A 22,807-nucleotide genomic window follows, 5' to 3' on the forward strand; every position below is an offset into this window, starting at 1 on the left:
AAAAACAAAAGGCCTTTAAATTGAGAAAATTGGGTGCCCTGATTTTAAGCACAACCTACTTGTATATTTATGGGCTTTATTTTGCCATTTGGAGAGGCAGCACTGGTTTTCTCCTCTGTGTGAAAAGAGCAGTCGTTGTGTGAGAAGCAACAAGGATGACAGAGTCAGGCAGACCTGGTATCAACCCCTCGCCTCGCCCGCTGTTTTATAGCTGCACAATATTCAGGAAGTTTCACCTGTTAATAACTCCCTGGATGCTAACCCTTCCTCTGGGAAGAAGGATCCGGCCTGGGGAGGAAGACTGCCCAGGGGTAGCCCATGGTAACCAGGTGATGCCTAGGTATCACAGGTGGGCGCTGGGCACGTGGTTGACATCAGGGTGACACAGAAACACAGCCCAACAAGAGACTTAGGCCCCTGTTTGGAGGGCAAAGTGGGGTTACTTCGACAGTCTCAGCAATATTTGCTACCCATTTCTATCTGGCTTGGAGGTTGTGAATCCCTCCCCTTTAGTTCTTGCTTCTGTTTCTCTCTGCAGTTCTGCCCTGTGCCAAGAATCTCCTTCCTCAATAGGAGAGCTATCTCCATTTCATGACTTGAGGTGGCTTTGTTTTTAGCCAGATCTTGGTCCTTCAGCAGTTGCTCTCATCAACCTTCCCGAAGGGTAGTTTTTTGAGTTCAGCTCTAGAGCCATATAGGATGTGAAGCTGCCAATACACAGACCAGAAAACAAATCAAATCATCATAACTTCATAAGCATGAGTTTTCTCCTCTGAGGATGGTGAATCTGCATCTGTACTTCCGCAGGATCCCCAGTTGATTTGTAGAGCCTCGTTAAAGTCTCAGCAGCATCTGACTGTAGAGAGATGGTTCACAGCGCTGTCTCCATTGCAGTACCCTGCAGAAGCATCTCCAATATTCGTCAACTCAGGGAAGGCAGTTACGTATCAGATGTTACATGAGTGTAAAATGGAAATTCTCTTCTCTCCCCCTCCACACACACACACACACACACACACACACACACACACACACAAATATATGCATTGTACATACACACAAGATTTTGTTCTGCTATACCTTGGAGAGAGCATGCCTTCCTCTGTGAAAATCATTAACCCAGTTAGTTCAAGGCAGTAGATTTTAAATCTGACTGACCATTAGAATCATCAAGGAAGCTCCAAACAAAATTTCAGTGACTTTCCCCAGACCAAAGAAATCAGAATACCTGAACAGTGAGCTGTTCTTTAATGCACAGCTGAGTCTAACCTGCAGCTAAGCTTGCAAAATTCTGGTCTAAGGTATCTTACAGTTCCATAATCTAGAATTCTGATTTGCTAACGTGAAATTCTAAATGGCCTTTGTAACTATGGCTATTTACTCTGATCCACTGGGCATTTTTACAGAGAAAGAATGAATAAACATAAATGAAAGGATGATATAGAAACAGATTATATATTTATGCACCTGCACACACATATGGGTACACACACAGTGCAAATATATGCACACATTTTCCCCTTCAAATATATCATCTGGGTCAAAAGCATTTACTGTACTTGCTTTTTATTGCTTATTTCACTTAACATAATCTCTTCAAACATCATCCATCTAGTGTCAGTTTCTTTCCCTTTTTTAAAATTCCTTCAGTGAGTTTATTTTTTTGGCTCATTTGTTTTTGAGAAGTATAGAACAAAATACAATTATTGGAGGACAATCGCTCTACAATATTGTGTCGGCCTCTGCCACACATCAACACGAGTCAGCCACAGGTATACATATGCCCTTCCCTCCTGAACCCTTCTCCCATCTTCCCCACCATCCCCCCCCCAGGTTGTCACAGGACACTGGGCTGAGCTCCTTGTAGAAGGTAGAACGGCCATTGCCAGTGACTGGGGCAGGGCAAATATGTAGCTGTTAAATGTATGTAGAGTTTCCTTTGCCAAAATAAAGTGAAAATGTGAAGTTTGGTTGCACAATAATGTGAATATACTTACCACAACTGGGCAGTATACTTAGAATGGTTGAGATGGTAAATTTAAGCTTCATATTGCTATTCTGCTATTTAACATGAGGTTCCTTTGGGAAGGACATGTACACTCTGCTGTATTTAAAATGGGCAATCTGCTATTTGGCACAGGGAACTCCAATCAGTGCCGGGTGGCAGTTTAGATGAGTAGTTTGTGGGAGAGAGGTTACATGTGTATCTATGACTGAGTCACTTCACTGCTCTCCTGAAACTATCACAACATTGCTAATCGGCGGTACTCCAGTATAAAATTAAAAGTTAAAAAAAAAATTTACTCAATAGTGTACACTATGCTGGGCACTGAGCTAGGCACCTCCCTTGTGAAGATGAATAAGGTCTAGCCCCTGCCCGCAAGAGCATTAGCCGTACATTAAGCAAAGCATCTTAGTATTAGGTTGAAAGTGATGGGAACGCTCCACAAATGCTACAGAGTCCAACTGTCCTGATTCAAAATTGCTGCTGAAGTTAACAAGCTATTCTACATTTACTGTCTCTGCAACTGGCCTCCTTAGTTATCAATCAAGCTACATAAAGCCTCATTCCTTGGAGCAAACCGGAGGAGTTAGAGTAACTGACCACACCGGCCCGCTGCTCGTGACACCCTTGGGGCTGGACACAGGAGTTTCGATTTGGTTTCCAGTATCTCTCCGTCATCCTGGACAGAACAGATAAGAACTGGTGCTGCGGCTCTGGGTGTTCTGGAAGAGACCATTAGAGTGATCGCTTCTAGGACTTTCCAGTAAGAAAATGCCCTCCCTGGCCCAGCTCCTTTGGGAACTCAGACATTCAGATCAGGGACTGATGAGGGAATAAGCACCCCCAATATGTCCCCTTTGAAATGAGCTGAGTAAACTCACTTTGATCACCCTTAAAATGATTCCTAGTTCCCTTGGAAATTTCAGAAAATATACAAATGTACCAAGGGGAAAACAAAAATCACCAGTTATCCTAGGACCCAGAAATAATTGTGTTTTGTTACCAATTCTTCTCATTGTTCTATGTCTTGTGTAATATTTGGAAATTTCAGCTAGTCTACTTTTAAAACTTGTATTGTTTTCAGTTATTCATTCAATAATACTGTTTTATGTTATAATCATTGTCCCACATTAGTAAGTCCTCCTCAAAAACAGAGTGTTTTAAGGCTTGTGTTGAAAATGCACAATCCCGTAGCCATAATTACAAAGTCAAGAGGCTTCCAAATATTGAAAATTTTGGTAACTAGCATGAGAACAAAATTTAACCCTCGATGAGGTGAAGTTATGGATGTTTTTCATTTATCCCACTTAGTGTGAAAACCCACACACTTCGTGTTTAATGACCACCTGTTGCTCCAGAGCTTACTGGAAATATTACATAGTATTCAGTACATGCACAATACTACTTTTCTGAATTCCAAAATATCTTGAATTGCTAGCCCTAAGAAATTTAGAAAGCAAATGGTGCATCTGTATTTTATCTGGTGGTTTGTTTTATCTTGACCTTGGCTTTGGACATATCACTGGTTACCTATAAAGTTTTATGAGGCAGTTTTATTGCTGAGATCTAACTTAATACTTTATACTCTAGGAGTAATAGCCTGTTTCACTGTGGTCCCCAGCATGCGACATTGGGTGGCTTATCACAGGTAATACAATTATTCTGTGATAGTCTAGTATTACATAAGAATACAGGCTCAATCAAATCATCTAACAAAACTTACCATTTTTTTTTTTTCATACTTTAGGGAACTTGTCTCTCATGTCTATTTTGGAATGAGTTTTGATGACTAAAAAATGTTTGTCTCTAAAAGAGAGAGTCTTAATGGTATGGAATTCAAGGTTCCACATATGGTTTTAACCCCATTAGTAATAGCTCTAAGAGATAGAATTAAGACTCTCTTTTCTTCTTCAGCATGCACACATAATCTTTATTAGAACCTGTGAAAAGTGAAAGTGTTAGTCACTCAGTTGTGCCCAACTCTTTGCCACCCCATGGAGTGTAGCCTGCCAGGCTCCTCTGTCTATGGGATTTCCCAAGGAAGAATACTGGAGTGGGTTGCCATGTCCTCCTCCAGGGAATCTTTCCAACCCAGGGATCAAACCCAGGTCTCCCACATCACAGGCAGATTCTTTACCAACTGAGCCACTGGGAAGTCCAGTTATGAAAATGAAAGGATAGAAAGGAAAATTCCTACAGGCCAGTAGGGCCTACAGGCCAGGCACCCTACTAGTCAATCTGCAGGAGGATCTCTGCCATGCTGACTGGCTCCAGCCCTAAAACACGCTTCCCGTATCACCATGTAAGACCTGCCACCTTGAATGACAGCCCAGTTCAGAGTCAGTTAAAGCCACATCTCTCTGACTCCAAAGTCCATGATCTTTGTGCCAAATTGAACTGCTACACAATGATTAGGAAAATAATCCTGTGTATATCTCACCAAGGACACATTCCCAAACTGAATGACCTCTTTCTTGTATGGGCATATTTTCTCTTTGAAAACTCGCCTGATGAAACTCTCTGCATCACTGAGTGGCAATGGATATCAGTTTCTTTCGAAAGGGTCCAGTTCAATGTCTAGCACACAGGAAGTCCCAATAAATATTTCTCTCTATATGTATTAGATGTGGCATATCAGTTTTATGATAAAATGATAAAAAAAATCTTATATAAACCCCAGGTCATTATTTCCCTTCCTGATACATGTGAACACCACTGCCTTTGACCTCAGGGAGCAACTGAGTTTTGATTTGCAGGAATTAATAAGTGTAAATCCCACTGAACCTTGGGGAAATGAGAAGCAGCAATTTGGGCATCCTGAGATCAGAGCCTTGCATCCAGCAGGGGAATCAATGTGGCTAGCTTCCCAGTTACTCAGTAGTAATTACGAACCAACTCTCGGGGCAACCAGGCTCGCCCACTGGTGCTATCAAAGTCACGGAGCTAGGATTCAGCTTCGTGGTTGGCTGGCAATTAAAAAGCTACAAGCTGTGAGAGAACATGGCTGAGATACAGGGTGAGGGTTTGACCGAGGCTGCAGACACGGCCAAAGACACCATCACAAGAGTAGCAGGTGTGGTTAGTCCTGAGACGTATGAAGATGGGTGGTGATGGGGCAACAGGGGTGTAAAGTTAGACTTTCTTCTCTCTTAATGGCAGAATTGCCAGCTGGGGATGGAACTAGCTGACTGAACTCACCTACCACCACTTGGGAAGCTTCCAGCTGAACAAACTTAGTCTCCTGCTAACTAGCCCCTAGGCTGGACTTTTCTTAGTATGAGTGGCCTTTAAAAACGTCACCAAAAGTAAAGAAGGTTGTGACTTATTTTCATCTTTGAGTTTATTGTTATCATTCAAGTAATATATATTCACTGCTAAATTCAAAATATATTTACATAAAGAAAAATACCACTAATCAAGCCTCTGAAAAGGAGTCAACATTACTGGATTTTTGCTTTATGGCTTTTTCATACAACTATGCATCCTATTTTTTTTTTTAACTTGAATGTATTATAAATATTTTCAAATGTTACTAAAGTCATTTTCATAGCCATAGAACCTTCCATCATTTAAGCAGCTCATATTTCACATTCTTCCACTGCTAGAAAATAACACAAACCACAGACAAATTTGACAAACTCTATTCATCTAACTATGTCCAAATGTTAAAATGCTCTGTTTCATTGCCTGCGATGAGCAAATCCAGCATACCCAGGGAAACTTACGAGTCTGGCCAGTGTCTGGAGAAACTGACCCCCAATGATAGCTTATAATAATCACACAGTATTTTATTATATAAAGGTGCAGAGAAATCAGAGATATGGTTTTTCTGGTATATCTTTATGGTTGGATACTCCATAAAAATCAAGTTACCAATTGCTTGCATTTCTCCTTTACACACACCTGACACCTAAAAGGAGTTTAGAGACAGTTAAGCAACAATGTATGCAATAGGTGTAGCACTGTGTCTGGCACAGGGGGAGCATGCAGTAGATATTGTAGCAGATAGTACTTTCTAAACATGGCAGAAATAGCATCTCCCACCCTACCTATTCTAGTGCTAGGTGACCTGGACACTCCCTATTCAGAAGTCAATCAATTTCTCCACTTCCTTAGCGTGTGAGGGCCTGTGGCAGTGTTGACCAATGGCACATGGCAGAAGGGACGCTGCCCAGTCTGGGCAGAGGCTTTAACAGCCAGGCAACTCTGCTTTCTCCCTTTGGAAGACCACTTCCCCCTGTCACATGCTATGACCGTCAGGCTGTGAGGAGCTCGGATCTGTGGAGAAGCCCTGGGGAGAGAGATCCCATGGAGAGGCGAGGGGCTGAGGGTCACTGGGCGCTAGGCTGAAGATCAGGAGGCCTTCTTGGGCATTCAGCTTGGTCTAGTTTTGAGATAACTCTCTGAACGTAACAGCATAATAGAACCTGAGAGGAACCCATCCAGCTAAAAATCAAGAGAGAAAAAAATAAATTGTTTCTAAGGCGCTGTTTTGGAGGAGGGTCCTAGGTAGCCAGAAGTGACTAAGACAGATATTGTCCTTTTTATTTATATATTTTTATTTATGTTTGGCTACTCGGGTTCTTCTTTGCCGGGCACTGGCTTTCTCTAGTTGTGGCAAGCAGGGGTACTCTTCATTGTGATCATTGTGATGCTCGGCCTCTAGGGCATGGGCTCCATAGTTGTGGCACATGGGCTTCGCTGCCCTGTGGCATATGGGATCATCCTGAACCAGGGATCGAACCCATATGCCTTGCATTAGAAAACAGATTCTTAACCACTGGACCACCAGGAAAGTCCTTTGTCTGATATTTTTATCATCATTGCAGTTACTACCACAAGCTAGACTCTTTGCTGTTCGATATTCAGGATTCAACTTAGATATTTGTAGGACTTGGAAAAACATCCATTCCAGAGGAGAATGACAGTAAATAAACAACTCCTTGCGGGCGAGCAGAGGGCTAGTGAGGAGTTCTTTGTTCCACGTGTGTGCAAATTTCTAAGGGTGCACAGAAGAGGTGCTGGTTATTCTGGAAGAGACCAAATCTTGGGAAAGGGTATTTTGGTGTTAGAAAAGACATCCTCAGAGGAGGTGGCCGTTGAGCTGAGCTACCGGAATGATGGAAAGTTACCGAGTAGCCAGTGGAAGAAGGGCAGGGACAGACTTTCTTAAGAAATCACTGCAGCTGGAAAAGCTCATTCAGGATTTAGTATAAAGGATAGTGTTACATTGACTGATAATTTGAATTTTGTTGCTTCAAAATTGAATCTAAGTAATTGGAGAGAGAATCTCTTGACAATTTATGATGGCTGGTGGAATTCTAATCCCCATATCTCTTTAACAATGGGAAACGAAGGCCCTTCAATCCATAACCAGAAAGAGGATAAAGGCCTGAATCTTGGTTGCAATGCTTAAAATCTCATGTTGGAGGGATGGATGTTTGCTGCCCTGCCCTGTTTGTAAATAGGCTGCAGTTAGAGCATTTGTCCTACCATTTGGTGCCATTGTTGTTTGTTTAAACAAAAATGCTTTGAGTAATGAAAATTCTACAGCCAGGTCAGTTTCTAAGGATTCTATCAGCAAAGATACAAGAAACTTCTTGAGGAAGAAACAGGAAGACTTCTGCCATTTCGGCAAGGCATTCTCTTCCTTTATTATCTGCAATTGCTTTAAATATTGAATAGGAACAAAAGAATAGCCATAAAATATGCATAAGGTATAAAGAACAATAAAACAGTCGATATGTGCACTCGTTCTCAATTTTTTTTAATTACTATTATTTTTGCAGTTTTTATTCACTTTTCTGTGATCACAACTCCTTACCTCCACCCCCTCACACACTGGGGAGCAACTGTCCTGAATTTTGTGTTAATCATTCAGTCACTTTTATTTTTAATTTTACAATATATGACTATATCATTAACAATAATTTGGTTTTGTTTGTTTTTGAACTTCAGGTTAAAAAAATCATACCACAGGGTCTATTGTGCACCCAGACTTCCTGGTTTTTAATAACTGTTTCCTTTGGTTCCATTATGAGGTCTTGAAAGTTAAAGCGAATGTCCCTCAGTTGTGTCCGACTCTTTTGAGATCTTGAGTGTTAATAAACATTCCTGTGTCTGTTTTCTCAACTGCAAAATGAAGATGATAGCAGTGCTTTCTTTGTAGTGGTCTTGTGACCAGTAAATGAGCTGATTGATATAATGTGACATTTACACATAAATGGAACATAATCGGGGTTCTGTACATAATAGTCATCATCATTCTACAATCTGTTTTATGACTATACCAGCTTACATTTCAGAAGTAATCCTTTGCTATTGTGGATAATCATAATTCCTTCAGGTTCATGCCTATGTAAGATTTTTTTACATGCATATAATACTATTTATTGCTGTCCAATCAATAGACATTTGGATTGTTTTCCAGATTTTGCTTTTGTCAGTGTTGCTAAAAACACTCTTGCTTGTGTCTTGGAGTATATACTCAAGAGTATCTGTATATAAGGGCCCCTAATGGCTCAGCAGGTGAAGAATCTGCCTGCGATGCAGGAGACACAAGAGACACAGGTTCACTCCCTGGGTCTGCAGGATCCCCTGGAGAAGGAAATGGTAACCCGCTTCAGTATTCTTCCTGGGAAATCCTCCATGGACAGAGGAGCCTGACAGGCTGAGGTTCATGGAGTGGCAAAGACTCAAACATGACTGAGCAAATAAGCACACACACATCTGTATACAAAGGTATGTTCCCAGGATGGAAATTTCTGGATCACAAGGTATGCACAGCTCTAAATTCCAACAGGTCATGCCACCGTTTCCAAAGTCAGCAGGCCAGTTTGCACTCCCACAAGTGTGTGTACGTGGCCTATTGGCTATGCCATCTCATTAATCGTCCATACTGGCAGTTCTCTTGTTCACCGAACTGATAGGTGGTTTTAATTTGCCTTTTGTTGACCACAGATATGGTTAAGCATCATTTCAGATACTTATTAGCCATTATGCTTTTCTTGTTTGCCCAAAGTACTAGTTGAAATCGCTTGCTCAGTCCTCTGTCAGGTTTTTTGTCTTTTTCATATTGAGTTATGTGAGTTATTTCTTTATTCTGTACACTTATCCCAGTTTGTGACTTAAGTTTCATTCTCATTTAATGTTTTCTTTTGCATAATTTTGAAGCAGCCAAGCATCATCAACTTTTCTTTTTTACTCAATTTTAGTATTGTTTGAAAAAACTTTTCTTATCTGACATCAGTAAAGAAGTTCCCCAGATTGAATTCCAAAATCATAAAATTTGCTTTTAATCAGCCTGCAATTGATTACGTTGAGTGTAACATGAAATCCTAGAGGAAATCAATCCTGAATATACACTGAAGCTGAAGCTGAAACTCCAATACTTTGGTCACCTGATACAAAGAGCTGACTCAGTGAGAAAGACCCTGGTCCTGGGAAAGGCTGAAGGCAAAAGGAGAAGGGAACAGTGGAGGCTGAGATGGTTCAGTAGCATTATCAGCTTAATGGACATGAATCTGAGCAAACTGCAGGAGATAGCGAAGGACAGGAGAGCTTGGTAGGCTGCAGTCTGTGAGGTTGCAAAGAGTCAGACATGACTTAGTGATTGAACAACAAAGTGAAGAAGGGGAGAATTGTTTTTCATACAGATAACTTACTCAGCAACATATAATTTAAAAAAAAAGCCTACCTACATCTTCTACATGTATTTGCAACATCATAACCAAATTTTCTTATACAGGTAGATCATTTTCTGGCATTCTCTACTGTGCCACGTTTTCCCATGTCAATTACACAAGTTCTAATTACTGTAACTTTGTAGTTATTCATGGTATCTAGAAAATTGCAAACCCCAGTTTGCCCTTTATCAATGAATTGGCTCTTGAATATTTATTCTTTCAGTTTTCAGTTCAGTTCAGTTCAGTCGCTCAGTCATGTCCAACTCTTCGTGACCCCATGGACCACAGCATGGCAAGCCTCCCTGTCCATTACCAACTCCCGGAGTTTACTCAAACTCATCTCCATCGAGTCATTGATGTCATCCAACCATCTCATCCTCCGTCATCCCCTTCTCTTCCTACCTTCAATCTTTCTCAGCATCAGTGTCTTTTCCATTGAGTCAACTCTTCGCATGAGGTGGCCAAAGTATTGGAGCTTCAACATCCATCCTTCCAGTGACTGATCTGCTTTAGGATGTACTGGTTGGATCTCCTTGCAGTCCAAGGGACTCTCAAGAGTCTTCTCCAACACCACAGTTCAAAAGCATCAATTCTTTGGCACTCAGCTTTCTTTATAGTCCGACTCTCACATCCGTACATGACTGCTGGAAAAACCATAGCCTTGACGAGATGGCCCTTTGTTGGCAAATTAATGTCTCTGATTTTTAATATGATGTCTAGGTTGGTCATAACTTGTCTTCCATGGAGCAAGCATCTTTTAATTTAATGACTGCAATCACCACCTGCAGTGATTTTGGAGCCCAGAAAAATAAAGTCTGTCACTGTTTCCATTGTTTCCCCATCTACTTGCCATGAAATGATGGGACCAGATGCCATGATCTTAGTTTTTTGAATGTTGAGTTTTAAGCCAACTTTTTCACTCTCCTCTTTCACTTTCATCAAGAGTCTCTTTAGTTCTTCTTCGCTTTCTGCCATAAGGGTATTGTTATCTGCATATCTGAGGTTATTGATATTTCTCCCGGCAATCTTGATTCCAGCTTGTGCTTCATCCAGCCCAGCATTTTGCATGATGCACTCTGTATATAAGCTAAATAAGCAGGGTAACAATATACAGCCTTGAAGTACTCTTTTCCCAATTTGGAACCAGTCTGTTGTTCCATGTTCAGTTCTAACTGTTGCTTCTTGACCTGCATACAGCTTTCTCAGGAGGCAAGTAAGGTGGTCTGGTATCCCCATCTCTTGAAGAATTTTCCATAGTTTGTTGTGATCCACACAGTCAAAGGCTTTGGCATAGTCAATAAAGCTGAAGTAAATGTTTTGTGATTTGCTTGATCTAATAAAATAAAATTGACTTTAAATAAAGAATGTATCCAACTTATAATTCATATAATTTCTGAATTTATTTGTACATTTTATACTGTCTTTCCATTTACCTGTCCTTTTTTCTTTGTTTTTTGTTTTCTTTTTGGTCTTCAGTTTTTCTTTTTTCTGGTTTTATATGCACATGTGCATGTATGTGTGTATATATTTTTTTCTCACTCCATTATGCCTCTACTATTTTATTAGATATGACTTATAATTCTCTTTCTGTGATCTCCTTAGATATTTTTAATATATAATTAAATTACAAATATCTAAGGAACTTCCCGGATGGCTCAGCTGGTAATGAATCTGCCTGCAACTCAATCCTTGAGTCAGCAAGATCTCCTGGAGGAAGAAATGGCTCAGATGGACATGACTGAGCAACTAACACTCATTTTCAAGATTATTTAACCCTTTTTTAGAATAATATATGCATTTTCCAATACTTTATTTCTAATCATCCATTCACAACTTATATGCTACTGCAGTCATGTATTTTAATTCTATATTATTTGTTAACCCCTTGAAACTGTTCAGTTCAGTTCAGTTGCTCAGTTGTGTCCAACGCTTTGCGACCCCATGGACTGCAGCACTCCAGGCTTCCCTGTCCATCACCAACTCCCTGAGCTGACTCAAACTCATGTCCAATGAGTTGGTGATGCCATCCAACCATCTCATCCTCTGTTGTCCCCTTCTTATCCTGCTTTCAATCTTTCCCAGCATCAGGGACTTTTCCAATGAGTCAGTCCTTAAGACTGTAGTATTGTTTTAAACAGTCCATGCTTTAGAATATTTATCCAAATATTTAACACAATATTTGGTCAATTTTTTCTTTTTATTTCTCAAACATTCTTGTGAAGATCACTTCCTCCTACTAGAGCACAATTTGGAATTTTCTTTCATGTCAAGGCCCCTAATAAGAATATTAAAATGTCTTTACTTTTCCCTCATTCTTAAAATGATATCTTCATTGGACAAAAATTCCAGATTGACAGTTATTTTCCCTCTGAACTATAAAGTTGTTTTTCTACACTCTGCTTCCAACCGCTGCTGTGACTGAAAAATTAATTATCGGTATAATTGTCACTTTTTTGGAGGTAATATTTCTTTTCCATCTGGATGCTTCGAGGGTCTTCTCTTTGTCTTTGGTTTTCTGCAGTTTCACTATGATGAACCTAGTGAAACTTATTTATTTGTCTCATTTTGGACACATGGATTTTGTGTCCCATGGACAGAGGAGCCTGGTGGACTTGCGAAGAGTCAGGCATGACTGAGCCACTACCAGTAACACTTATCTGGGGGCGGGGTTTGCTACTAGTCCCTGAGCACAGAATATCTTCAATTCTCGATATTTCAAATCCTCTGTGTTCTATGAGGCCGTAAAAATCAAAACCCATCCCCCCACCCCCGTTTTAGCAACACCATCAAGGAGAGGGCTGTTTTCAGTGTTCTGTTTCCATCTCTGAGTTCTCACTTCATTTAAATCTGAGCTCTCTCAGAGCAGTTCTTACTGTTGCCAGCAATCAATTGCAAAAAAAAAAAAAATTTTTTTAACTATTTTCTATAGAAGTTTTAGTCAGAGTATCTTGTTCATTATGCCACAAGAAATAAATTTCTTCCTTTCATCCTATGGAATTCAATGTTTTAATTACATTTTGGTAAATTTTTAATTAAAAATAGAATAAAAGAATTTCCATGTTTTCAGTTTGATCAATGATGCTCTTATTTTTATATAAAGTAACACATCCCTGGGTTTGATGTGTTCTTTACTCAATATGATTCATCACAGCTTTGCAAATGCTCATTCAATGAACATGAATTAAGTTCTTACTACTTGCCAGACTTTGTGTCATCCATATTTGTATACAGCATCTCATTCCATGTACTCATCAGAGATAGAGGATTCTAGGCCTGCATTATATATTAAAAAGGAGAAACAGTATCAGATAGAAGTCTGTGCAAAGCAATTATTGCTTGTTACGTGCCTATATTAATAGGTCTATATATGTACTACCAGTTAATCCTTGTATGCATAAATGAGCAAACAAATAAAGATAGCATTAAATAAATCCAAAATACATGAATGACCTTAATGCTGTGAAGGAAAGGTTGTGGAGTTTGGGCTCTAATACCAGCTTTGACAGTTCTTAAGACTAGAAGGCTGGACTGCTCAAGTCATTTTTCTGTCCCACAGGGCCCAAGATCAGTAGGAGATATTAATACTCCATCTAATGTAATAAAAGGCATCCCCAGTGGCTCAAAGAATCCACCTGCCACTGCAGGAGACCCGGGTTCGACCCCTGGGCCAGGAAGACACCCTGCAGAAGGAAATGGCAACCCACTCCGGTATTCTTGCCTGGAAAGTGCCAGAGACAGAGGAGCCTGGTGGGCTACAGTCCATGGGGTCACAAAGAGTTGGGCTTGATTTAGTGACTAAACAACAACAATGTAATAAAAAGAGGGATTAAATAAATAAAGTATGTAAAGACACCAGTACTAGGCATCTCTTTCCTCTTAGTCATCTTTGATAACTTATCAGTTGTGTGACCTTGGACAGGTTACTACCTCAGTTTCTTAATCTATGCAATGTAAATAATAATTAATATAATTATTTTATCATCAATATAATAATTATATTATTATTTTATTACATTGTCCTGATTACTAGATGACTTAACATATGAGTGCCTACAACATTATCTTGAACATGGTTTAAACCTTCATAGATTTTAGCTATTCTCATCAGTTATGGTCTCAATTTAAAAGAAACTCTAAATTGTACTAGCTTTTTTAACATAAGAAACAGCATTTTAAAAAATGTATTTCCTCTAATTGTAAAATAGGAACACATTCATATAACACACAAAGATAAATCAGAAAGGCATTAAAAAAAAGTAAAAGTGGCCAAAAATGGCACTCCTGCTATAACATTTTAGATTTTAGATTCAGAAAATTCTGGAAGAATGTATACTAAAATGTTGGTAGTGGTCTCTGCATGTGGGAGCACAGTGATTTTTAACTTTATGTAGTAGGTACATAATGTTGATATAAGTTTAACTATAAGTGTATTCAAGCGATATATGCATATGTTGTTTAGTAGCTGTCATATCCAACTTTTATAGGCTCCTCTGTCCATGGGATTTCCCAGGCAAGAATACAGGAGTGGGTTGCCATTTCCTTCTCCAGGGTATTTTCCCATCCAGGGATCAAACCCATGTCTCCAGCTTGGCAGGAAGATTCTTTACCACCAAGCCACCTGGAAGCCTACATGCATATGTAGATATAGCTAATTGTCTCTTTATAATTCAGTTACTGAAATAAGGCCAGTTAGCAGTGTCTAAATTAAGACTTTAATTGATTCAGTCCTCTATTCTCTTCTTTCTTCATCCATATGTTAATTCAATCCAGTATCTATATTCATTTGTGCATCCATTCATCCATTTATTTCCTATGTGCAAGGCTCTGTGCTGGCTGTTAGGGACAAATAGAGGGAGATGTCTCAGTCCCACATTTAACAATCCAGTGGAGCCAATAGAACAATGGATCTGTGAGCAAGGGGTTTCTAAACAGTAACGTATATTACATGCCAGATGAAAGTGCAGGAGCACAGAAGTAAGGGCACCTGCATCCACCCCAGAGGGGTGAGTGAGAGGTGCAGAGCTGCAGAGACTTACGTGAGACTCACAGGAAGTTTTCTTCAGAGCTTGTATTGAAGACAAGTCCCTGGCAGCACAGCGGTAAACAATCCGCCTACAATGCAGGAGACCTGGGTTTCAATCCCTGAGTTAGGGAAATACCCTGGAGGAGGAAATGGCCACCCACCCCAGGATTCTTGCCTGCAGAATTTCACAGACAGAAGAGCCTGGCAGGCTACTGTCCATGGTGTTACGAAGAGTCAGACAGGATAGAGCAACTAACACTTTCACTTTCAGGAGTTTGCCAGGTACACACAAGAAATGCATTCCTTGGATGAGAATACTTAGTGATGTCTGGAAAACCTGCTTCCTTCTAAGCCAATGAAGACTGCTGGTTCTGTCCTCCCCATAAGACCAAATCTCCCTTATTTGAGAGCTGAAAGTAAGGGCATTCAGTCTAGTCGTTCAGTCATGTCTTTGCAACTTTTCAGTCAACTCTTTGCAACCCCATGGACTGCAACATGTCAGGCTAATCTGTCCATCATGAACTCCAGGAACCTGCTCAATCTCATATCCCTTGAGTCAGTGATGCCATCCATCCATCTCATCCTCTGTTGTCCACTTCTTCTCCTGCCTTCAATCTTTCCCAGCATCAGCATCTTTTCCAATGAGTCAGTTCTTGGAATCAGGTGGCCAAAGTATTGGAGTTTCAGCTTCAGCATCCAATGAATATTCAGGACTTATTTCCTTTAGGATTTACTGGTTTGATCTCCTTGCAGTCCAAGGGACTCTCAAGAGTCTTCTTCAACACCACAGTTCAAAAGCATCGATTCTTCAGTGCTCAGCTTTCTTTATAGTCCAACTCTCACATCCATACATGACCACTGAAAAAACCATAGCTTTGACTAGACAGACCTTTGTTGGCATAATAGTGTCTCTGCTTTTTAATATGCTATCTAGGCTGGTCATAGTTTTAATTATAAGGAGCAAGCACCTTTTAATTTCATAGCTGCAGTCACCATCTGCAGTGATTTTGGAGCCCCCAAAAATGAAGTCTGTTACTGTTTCCACTGTTTCCCTATCTATTTGCCATGAAGTGATGGGACCAGATGTCATGATCTTCATTTTTTGAGTGTTGAGTTTTAAGCCATCTTTTTCACTCTCCTCTTTCACTTTCATCAAGAGGTTCTTTATTTCCTCTTCACTTTCTGCCATAAGGGTGGTGTCATCTTCGTATCTGAGGTTATTGATATTTCTCCCGGCAATCTTGATTCCAGCTTGTCTTCATCCAGCCTGGCATTTTGCATTATGTACTCTGCATATAAGTTAAATAAGCAGGGTGACAATATACAGCCGTGACATACTTCTTTCCTGATTTAGAACCAATTTGTTGTTCCATGTCTGGTTCTAACTGTTGCTTCTTCACCTGCATACAGATTCCTCAGGAAACTGGTAAGATGGTCAGGTATTCCCATCTCTTGAAGGATTTTCCACAGTTTGCTGTGATCTACACAGTTAAAGGCTTTGGCATAATCAATAAAGCAGAAATAGATGTTTTTTCTGGAATTCTCTTGCTTTTTCTATGATCCAACAGATTTTGGCAAATGATATATGGTTCCTCTGCATTTCCTAAATCCAGCTTGAACATCTGGATTTTCACGGTTCATGTACTGTTGAAGTCTGGCTTGGAGAATTTTGAGCATTATTTTGCTAGTGTGTGAGATGAGTGCAATTATGCAGTAGTTTGACCATTCTTTGGCATTGCCTTCCTTTGGGATTGGAATGAAAACTAACCTTTTCCAGTCCTGTGGCCACTGCTGAGTTTTCCAAATTTGCTGGCGTATTGAGTGCAGCACTTTAACAGCAACATCTTTTAAGATTTCAAGTAGCTCTACTGGAATTGCATCGCCTTCACTAGCTTTGTTTGTAGTGATGCTTCCTAAGGCCTACTTGACTTTGCATTTCAGGATGTCTGGCTCTAGGTGAGTGATCACACCATTGTGGTATCTGGGTCATGAAGAAATGGATTGGTGGTGGTGGTGGTGGTTTAGTCGCTCAGTCAAGTCTGACTCATTGCAACTCCATGGACTGTAGCCCACCAAGCTCTTCTGTCCATGGGATTTCTCAGGCAAGAATATTGGAATGGGTTGCCATTTCCTTTTCCAAGGGATCTTCCCAACTCAGGGATCAAACTTGTATCTCCTGCTGGGCATGCAGATTCTTTACCACGGAGCCTCCTGGGAAGCCATTAAATGGTTTATTAGTAAGTAAAACTGAGGTTCTTTGTTTTCTCAAGCTTTGAGCACTAAGATTTAGAAGGCTAGAACAAGGGGACAGCCATCGGCTCAGAACCAGAAAGCCTGAGCCTTCATCCCCTGTCTGCCATTCACAGGGTGTTTGAACCCAAGCAAGATCTTTATTCAATGAGTCTTGGATTTCCTTATCTAGAAAGAAATACAATAGCATCAATTTTCTCCACCATCTTTCATTTGCTGGATGCTTAAAATGGCAGCATGTTTGATTGTGACAATAAATGACTATGGCTACAGTAAAAAGAGGTTATGCAAAAAGAGATTAAGCTTTGAAATCAACCAGACTACAGTCCCAATTTTTCCTCTGTCACTTGCTAGATAAGGGTTACATGATATAAAGTATGTAAAGCACCTGGGAAATGCCCATCATCAAATCCTCTTAATTGTTGGCTCTTTGAACTTGGAGTCATAAGACAGTAACACGTCCAGCATTTAGTGACATTTTGAGACTAAGATAAATTTCCCTGTTACCTCATCTATAAATAGAGATGTCTTACAAGATTTTGGCCCCACGATGTCACTTTAGGCAATATGTGGGGAAAGTCTTAATCAGTCCAATGGTACCGAAAGGATGTGACTATACATTACATGGTAATTTGTACAACGAGATATATTGCGGAGAAGATTAGTGAGGGTCCTGTCCTACAGTACCAGAGTGAGAATGAGAAACGAAGCGTAATGACGTTTCTCCTGCTTTCTGATCTATGCAGGTGAATTGCCAGAATCTAATGTACAGAACGGGGCTTCCCATGTGGCTCAGTGGTAAAGAATCTGTCTGCCAATGAAGGAGATGTGGAATCAATTCCTGGGTTGGGAAGATACCCTGGAGGGGGAAATGGCAACCCACACCACTGTTCTTGCCTGGGAAAGCCCATAGACAGAGGAGCCTGGCGGGGTACAGTCCATGGGGTCACAAAGAGTCAGACACGACTTAGTGACCAAAGGACAACAAAATACAGAGAAGTCACAGCAGAACAAGTGGATTCAGTGTAATTGGATGTAATGAAATGGACACTAATTTAGAATCCAGAGCCCAGATTTCTTTTTAGATTCTGACCCATGCTTACGTTGTGAAGGTCAGAGCAGGCACCTCTTTGGACTGTGGGACAGATAACTTGTCTGTGTTTATCATTTTTAGGAAATTTAATTGTTATTTTGTACTGGAGAACAGTTGGTTTACAATGTTGCATTAGTTTCAGGTACACAGCTAGTGATTCATATACACACATCCATTCTTTTTCAGATTCCTTCCCCATACAGGTTACTACAGAATACTGAGTTCCCTGTGCTATACCATAGGTCCTTATTGTTTATCTGTCTTATATATGTGTGTGAGTCGCTCAGTCGTGTCCGACTCTTTGCGACCCCGTGGACTATAGCCTGCCAGGCTCCTCCGCCCATGGGATTCTCCAGGCAAGAATACCGGAGTGGATTGCCATTCCCTTCTCCAGTCTTATATATAGTAGTGTATAGATGTGAATCCCAAACTCCTAATTTATGCCTCTCTCCCATATTTCCCATTTGGTAACTACAACTTTGTTTTTAAAGTCTATGACTGTGTTTCTGTTTTGTAAATTAGTTCATTTGTATCTTTTTTTTAGATTTCACATATAAAGTGATATAGTATGATATATTTCTTTCTCTTTCTGATTTATTTCACCTAATATGATAATCTCTAGGTTCACCCATATTGCTGCAAATGGCGTTATTTCACTCTTTTCACAGTTGAGTAATACTGCATTGTATACACATACCACATCTTTATCCATTCCTCCGTTAATGGACACATAGGCCTGGCCTACATGTAAATAGTGTGCTCATTACCATCACCTAGAAGAGTATCTTGTATGAGTCAACTGAATGCATAAATGAAGCCTTTTTTACAATTAATCTTCTCCGCTATGCAATGGAGATTATAATAGCTGTCTGTTAGAATTACTGGGATAACCAAAAGAAGTCTCACCTAGGACACAGTAGGTGCTTGACATAGAGCACATCTCTCCCGCACTGATGAGAGGCTCTGTCCTATATTGTAGGAGGATTTTTTTTTCCCCATTTATTTTTATTAGTTGAAGGCTAATTACTTTACAATATTGCAGTGGTTTTTGTCATACATTGACATGAATCAGCCATGGATTTACATGTGTTCCCCATCCCGGTCCCCTCTCTCGCCTCCCTCTCCATCCCATCCCTCTGGGTCTTCCCAGTGCACCAGCCCCGAGCACTTGTCTCATGCATCCAACCTGGGCTGGTGATCTGTTTCACCCTTGATAGTATACTTGTTTCAATGCTGTTCTCTCTGAACATTCCACCCTCACTTTCTCCCACAGAGTCTAAAAGTCTGTTCTGTACATCTGTGTCTCTTTTTCTGTTTTGCATATAGGGTTATCGTTACCATATTTTAAAATTCCATATATATGTGTTAGTATACTGTATGGGTCTTTATCTGTCTGGCTTACTTCACTCTGTATAATGGGCTCCAGTTTCATCCATCTCATTAGAACTGATTCAAATGAATTCTTTTTAATGGCTGAGTAATATTCCATGGTGTATATGTACCACAGCTTCCTTATCCATTCGTCTGCTGATGGGCATCTAGGTTGCTTCCATGTCCTGGCTATGATAAACAGTGCTGCGATGTCTCTTTCAGATCTGGTGCACGTGTCTCTTTCAGATATGGTTTCCTCAGTGTGTATGCCCAGAAGTGGGATTGCTGGGTCATATGGCAGTTCTATTTCCAGATGTAGGAGGATTTAATATGGCCTTTTCCTACAAGTTCCACCAGAGATCTTGTAGTATGTCCATAAGTTAAGTGCCCTTACAACTTCCATAGGGCTCTGTCTTAAATTGCCTTCTTCATTGGAATGAATGATAAACAAAATAAAACAATAGTTTTATTAAAATAGTTACTGGTAATAACTCTCAAGATACAAAAAAGAAGATGTCTAGCTATTCCCCATCTCTAAAAACATTCAAATTCATAATCCAGCATCTTAGAAGTCTCGTATAAAATAATCAGATAAAAGAAAGGGATGGAAGATTTTGAAAGTTCCCTAATAAGCCTTAGATTATAACTGCAGTTGCTAAGACCCCAGTTTTCACCAGAGCTATAGAGGGAAACCATTGAGAAAAGGAACAATTTCTTGAAAGACAGCAAGTTTTTAGAAGTAAACTCAAGGTTAGTCTGAGATAAGCCATGTCTCCTATGCATCATAAGGAACCTGGACCCAGGTGAGAAGTGTGGCCTGATCCCTGGGCCAAGGACCTGACATGAATGAAAAGCCTGGGAAGTGGAGAAATGACAACACTGCACAGGAAATGTTGGGATCGAATGTATACAATGTTCAGTGATGGCAACTAGAAGACTGGAAAAAAACTGCCTGAAGATAGGGAGAAAGGTCCAGATCCAGAAAGGCTGTGTCGAGAATATTTTCTTCAGTGCAATCTTAACAATAAGAATCTTAGTTCAACAAAGTTTTGCCAGAATTCATATTGCCAGATTCATAGCTTTGAAAATAATGCTGGGATTAACCAAGTTTCTATCACTTGGTTAGTTTCTATCACATCTGTATAAAGTGAATCCTAGTAGGCAAATAAACAGATAGAAATAATGGTTTGAATGCTGGCCTGTTTGAGTTTCTGTGAGTCACAGAAAGTTTCATTTGCCCATGAAAACACTCAGAGTTTTACATACAAGAAAAAGAAAAGAGCAGGTAAGGGGAGACAGTCTGCCTCCATCCCATCAGCATGGCTCAGAGGAGACAAGAATTTGTTCAAAGTAGTGTGTCTAGAGAGCCACGTTTTTCTGCCAAGAAACACATGGCTTAGTTGCCCACTTCTGTCTCCTCCACTCCGTCTTCCACAGGCCAAGTTCACTGGCAGTGAGAAATTTTGTCCTGACAAAATAGATTTTCTTGGGCTCATCTGCTCCAGAGCTGATAATATGTCCTAGAAACACATCACTGGCCTGTGTCATTTTGCACTTCAAGTCTTGGGTCTATTTCCAGAACTGAAACGTAAGTGACATAGACTGCTCTTCTTCCAAAGCTCTCTGGGTCTAAAAATAAATCTTAACCTTGCAAATCTCAGTCTGTGATTCACTTCTGCTTTAGTTTTGTTTAAAAGAAGTATTAAAGTTAGTAGAACTGCCATCAGAATTTTAAAATTTCAAAATGGATATCTATAGATACAACCATAATACGTGTGTTGGTATGCGTACATGTGTGTGCGTGCACATGTGTGCCATTCCTAAATTACAGTATGTACCTGATACAAGCATATGTCATAGGATGATCCTAAAGATTATATGTGTTATTATATGTTTGCCATCACTTCATGTCAAATAGAAAGGGAAAAAAAGTGGAAATAGTGACATATTTTATTTCCTTGGGCTTCAAAACACTGCAGACAGTGATTGCAGCCACGAAATTAAAAGATGCTTGCTCCTTGGAAGGGAAGCTATGATAAATCTAGACAGTGCATTTAAAGGCAGAAATGTCACTTTACTGATAAAGGTCCATATAGTCAAAGCTATGGTTTTTTCCAGTAGTCATGTACGGATGTGAGAGTTGGACCATAAAGAAGGCTCAATGCTGAAGAATTGATGATTTCGAACTGTGGTACTGGAAAAGACCCCTGAGAGTCCCTTGGACTGCAGGGAGGTCAAACCAGTCAATCCTAAAGGAAATCAACCCTGAAAATTCATTGGAAGGAATGATGCTAAAGCTAAAGTGACAACATTTTGGCCACCTGATACAAAGAGCCCGACTCATTGGAAAAGACCCTGATGCTGGGGAAGATTGCAGGCACAAGGAAATGGGGACAACAGAGGATGAGATGGTTGGATGGCATTACCGACTCAAGGGATCTGAGTTTGAGCAAATTCTGGGAGATAGTGAAAGACAGGGAAGCCTGGCATGCTGCAGTCCATGGGGTCACAAAGAGTTGGGCATGACTTAGCCACTCAACAACACATGTATTATTGTCTTCAAACGTAAGCTGGACAAAGTGCTGTGCCATCGGTTTAGTTGCTCAGTCATGTCAGACTCTTTGCAACACCGTGAACCCATCAGGCTCCTCTGTCCATGGGGATTCTCCAGGCAAGAATATTGGAGTGAATTGCCATGCCCTTCTCCAGGAGATCTTCCCAACCCAGGGATTGAATCCAGGTTTCCCACATTGCAGGCAGATTCCCTACCCTCTGAGCCATCAGGGAAGCCCAAGCTAGACAAAGTATGTACACTCAAATCTATCTGATTTTAACGCTGTGTTACTTCTACTTAGCCATGCTGCTTTATAAGGTTCTTACCCTCAAAAGGGGAGGAATTGGTATTTCAAGAGCCACGTAGGATCTCAGAACAATAGAGTTAAAAGTTTCCTTGAAGCACATTTACTCACATTTCAGGCATCTAGTCAACTGTCTGTTACAGCTTGGGCACCAACTGGACACCCAGCACGGAAACCCGGATGCGTTGTCAGTCATCCGTCAGATGTGTCATCACACCCTGTCATCAGCTGTTAGAGGCAACAAGTACTGTGACAAAGGAGAGACCAAGATGCTTGACATTTCAGAGAGGGTCATCCACCTCAGGCTGGGGCAGGAGCCCAGAGATAAGGAGCATCAAGGAAAGTCTTCTGGAGAAAGTTTTCTGTTTTACTATTCACCATACTCCCTTCTGGGGCTTCCTAGGCACTAGTGGTTAAAAAAAAAAAAAAAAATCTGCCTATCAATGCAGGAGATACAAGAGATATGGGTTCAATCCTTGGGTCGGAAAATGGCATCGCTTGGGGTAGGAAATGGCAACCCAC

At 40.5% G+C, this 22,807-nt stretch overlaps 1 protein-coding gene across 1 annotated transcript in view; it reads left to right on the forward strand.

Annotated features, from left to right (window-relative positions):
* The window catches only part of CLNK (cytokine dependent hematopoietic cell linker), a 204,393-nt gene that overhangs the window by 16,500 nt on the left and 165,086 nt on the right, over positions 1-22,807 (forward strand). The window lies entirely within an intron of this gene.

This window comes from Odocoileus virginianus, chromosome 29 (genome assembly GCF_023699985.2).
Source record: "Odocoileus virginianus isolate 20LAN1187 ecotype Illinois chromosome 29, Ovbor_1.2, whole genome shotgun sequence".
NCBI classification, from domain to species: domain Eukaryota; kingdom Metazoa; phylum Chordata; class Mammalia; order Artiodactyla; family Cervidae; genus Odocoileus; species Odocoileus virginianus.